The sequence below is a fragment of the Pogoniulus pusillus genome, chromosome 8 (assembly GCF_015220805.1).
Source record: "Pogoniulus pusillus isolate bPogPus1 chromosome 8, bPogPus1.pri, whole genome shotgun sequence".
Taxonomy (NCBI): Eukaryota; Metazoa; Chordata; class Aves; order Piciformes; family Lybiidae; genus Pogoniulus; species Pogoniulus pusillus.
Genome location: NC_087271.1, coordinates 27,695,140 through 27,699,591, shown reverse-complemented (window position 1 = coordinate 27,699,591; position 4,452 = coordinate 27,695,140).

The following is a 4,452-nucleotide window of genomic DNA, read 5'->3' as shown; positions in this document are numbered from 1 at the left end:
TACGTAATTCTGTTGATCATTTTCTTTATCTGATAATTAAAAATTTAGTCTCCCAAAAAAGTCTTAGTGCTTTCAAAACTTAAGCTCATCAGTCAAAATTATCTGTAAAAACACTCACTAGAGGCAAGATCTGCACTGTGAAAATAAGGATAATTGGAATGGATCCATGAAAAGGTTTGATAGAGATTTCAGTTCCATGAGTATCTGGAGAATATGACTTGCATTGGATTTATCATGCTCTCTTTCCCATTTCAAGCCAGAGAGAGTTGATATGCATGAAGTGCAAATTGGTGCCTTTATTGGAAGAGTTATCAAGTGAAAGGATTAGGTAAATTGTTGTTAGTTCATCTGTGTTACAAGCACAACTTGTAACTGTAAGTCTGCCATTAAAAGATTTTTTTTCCACTAGACTAAAAGTTTTCCTCTCTGGCTGTTTGCCATTCTGTAAACTTATTTCCTTATTAAAAAAGACAAATAAAAATATTTTGGAATGCTTAATAAAACAATCTTTTTAGTAAGCAGAAACTTGTATTCTTAGATATTTCCAAGTATCATGGTGCAATATATTTCACCAATTAGAGCTTGTCTGAAATTCAAATACCTTCTTTCTTTTACTTACTTCATTAATGCAGCTCATGCTCCAAAAAGAAACATTATTAATAAAATATTTAACTATTCATCCCCAAAGAAGACAGGAAAAAACAAGTCAATAAAAAATGCAATTGAAAAAAGAAGACAACAAAATTTTGAATAGTATAGTGGATCTTGTTTCCATTCCTTCTATCTCTGTGAAAAGTTCAGACATGAAACAGCTAGAGAAGCACAGCAGAAAATCTTTGAGGACCATTGTTTGTAACCTTCAGGTTCAGACAAACCTCTCTCCCTCCAAAGAGAAAAAAAAAATACAGTTAATTTCAAAGACAAAACATCCAGGCTTACAAATTTCAAAATATTAGGCATTAATTTATATGCTACATTCATAAGCCCACATTCCTAGCATAAACAGGGCAGGACAGTGGGTGCACCTTGGCAAGCAGTCAAGGAATTACAGAAGCAGGCCTGCTGATCAAAACCATTGGGGTTGAATACCCAACACCCACACTAGTGCCATGTCAGGGATCTACTTTGAACTGGGTTTCATCTAAACCATAGACTCAACCTTCCTTAGCAGTTGGAAAGGGCAGAAACTTAAAGTATCTAGCTGGTGCTCTCCCAGCTTTACTCATTCATTTGTACCCCAGCTAGTGTGGAGGGTACGTCAGGAAACCGGAGAGAAGGAAGACAGAGTCAGTTCCTTGAGTGTACCAACAAATTATTATCCTTCTTAACAGCACAGCACTTCCTACAGAAAGAAGCTCACTTTCTGATCCACTACACCACCCTTCTGCGACCTCCCGTCTCAATATTCTTCTTCTTTTTAGTTATCACTCCCCAAACCTCACACACTGAATATAGCTTTACTCAGGACAAATTTTGTACTGTAGGCTGCATTTTTTTTTTTAATCAAAGACTGTTACTGTTTACATATATCCTTAAAAAAATGCTGAGAATCTTCTCTATCTTTGACTTCTAAGCCTCTAAACTTGTTCATATTTTCATAACTAAATGACAGATCTTTCAAAGTATAATGGTGTCCAAAGATAAAATGCCAGAGAAAATATCAGAGAATTGGAAAAGAAAACAATACTGAATATAAATTTCAAATTAAGCTCTTATTGTCACAGTTGAGTCCTGAAGTTTGTGGCAAACAAGTATCTGATTTCAACAAGGGCAAATAGTCAACACCCTGACTTCTAATTGTTCTGAAATATCTTCTGGAAGAAATAAAATGTAGAGTAATGTATCATTTTACCACAAATATTCAGAATTTGGACTAGGAAAAAAAACCACAAAGAACAAGGTTTTCAAAGCTTTGTATTAAGCTTACCTCAAAATATAGGAAATAGAAACATCGTGGGGAAACTCACATGCAGAAATTGGAATGAAGGCATCATTCAAAGCAAGGTGCAAATCTGCATAGTAGATAAGGTTTTCTCAAATACACTAATTATATTAATAGCTAGATGAATAACAACTGTGTTATGAAAAGGATTGCATAAAAACAAACTTAACTGAAGCAACACCTGGCATACCAAAGGCACCACAAAATCCATAATTTGCAAAATTAGTGCTTTTAAAAGTGTGAAATATTCACCACTCGTTGTAGTTTTGATATTACCAGCTCAGAAACTTTATCAACACCAAATTTCATTAAATTCCCCTCTTACGTCTAAAGAATCCTGCTTACAGAGAAAAATGGGGTGTTTTCCATCACCTTGAGTGCAGCAGCAAGTCTGGAAGTAAAGGCACAAAGAATTGCATGTATCTGGCATCTCCCTGCAATCCATGCACCATATTATAAGAATAAGGAACCCATTACTTTTAGAATAGTGTTCAGTCTGAGTTGCTACCTCTCATTCCACCTCAGATTTTGAGAGGACTACTCATCAACATGCACCTCTGTCTGCCACACAGTAATAGGATGTTTCTAGTCCTATTCTGAACAGCACAAGAACTAGTACTGAAATGAATTTGGGAGTATTTTTGAAGTGACAAGCAATTATATTTTCACCCTGCAAAGCACGCAAAGGCATTAGTATCATGACTGACTAGGTTTTAAAGGGATCTGCAGGCTGTATTTCATTAGTAAAAGGCATTAATTTACTACACAAATAATTACAAAAAGCAAGAATTATTTACCATACTTTGTCAGGTAGTATGATTTTTGTGTGACAATTTTCTCAGTCATAGCTGGAAAATGCGAACAATCCACTAAATTGAGTAGTGGCACCGTTAAGTCTTACGTACTGAAAATTGTGTATGTGTCAGTGAGAACTCAGAAGACCTTGGCAGATATATTGACATCATACATTGCAGTAAAGCCTAGCAAAATTACAATCACTGTTTCCATATTAGTTGTGAAATAAACTCCACAAAGATAGGCCATTATGAGAAGAGATGGTTCTGTGCAGAATTAAGAGCTTCAGAGGTTACTTCTAGCTTGCTATTTTATCAGAGTAATGAGTATCCTCTCAGGATAAACTGATTGAACAACATTTTGTGTATTATTTTATAATATAACTTTACCATGTTTTTTGTTGTTGTTGTTTCTATCTTGTTTTGTTTTGAGAAGGAAGCCTCAACTTGAATTTGATTTTCCAATCAGTGACGTGTTTGTTCCTAACACTGGAGTAGATGAACATTTCCACAAAACTTGACATTTGAGTTTTACACAAAACTATTTCAAACCAACCAGGAATTCTTGACTTTCCATTTTTCTATATCACCTAAAAGAAGGATAAAGTATACATTAGTTAAAACAGCCTTGTGCAAGAAAGAAAGCATGCTCAACTGCAGCATAAGAGTGTGGGCCCAGATTTGCAATTACAAACTACAACAATTTGCAATTGCAATTGCAAATCTAAAACTACCTGAAGGGAGGTTGTAGCCAGGTGGGGGTTGGTCTCTTCTCCCAGGCAACCAGCAACAGAACAAGTTGTGCTAGGGCAGGTATACGCTGGATGTTAGGAGGAAGTCCTTGACAGAGAGAGTGATTTGCCATTGGAATGGGCTGCCCAGGGAGGTGGTGGAGTCACCATCCCTGGAGGCGTTCAAGGAAAGCCTGGCTGAGGCACTTAGTGCCATGGTCTAGTTGATTGGATTGCTAGGTTGGACTGCATGATCTTGGAGGCCTCTTCCAGCCTGGTAGATTCTATGATTATTAAATACAAGAAACACTACCCACCTTGTGCTCTCTATTCTAAAATTGCAATCCTTTCTCAAAATAATACTTCCATATGGCACCAGATGAGCAATGAGATGTCTAGAATTTAACCATCTCCTTACAAAGTGGGGTTTTTTTTCAAGTTCCACTAAAACTCAACTTTTCTTGTCAAATTATCTAATTTTATATCTCATACTTTGAGAATATCTTATATTTGTTATCTACCTGTATGTTTAGCTATAGTAATTGACAATTATCACATCTATTTCAAGATACACATAGATTTCATCCCACACTGGTGATACAAGGCACTAGTACCATTAAGAGAAATTTTGACACTTTAGATTTCTTCAATACAATAAAATCTATGACCCACACACTGTCCCGTACTACTTGTTGCATAAAAAGGAGATCATGTGAAAGTTTGTCCTTAATTCAGAGAAACAAGGCCAAAATATTCACACCACCATTGGGAAAACTGGAGATTGTGCCCATTGAAAGACCTCAGAAGAGTATTTGTAAGACTTCATGTAATATTTCACAACTAGAACTTACTGAACTATGTCCAAAATAGTGGAATGTCAAAAGCCTTCCTAAATAACATAGAAAAGAGAATGAAGACCTGTTCTCTCACTGATACTTTACAGTCATAGTTTCAAACACACAAAAAAATTACGTAGAACATGTAC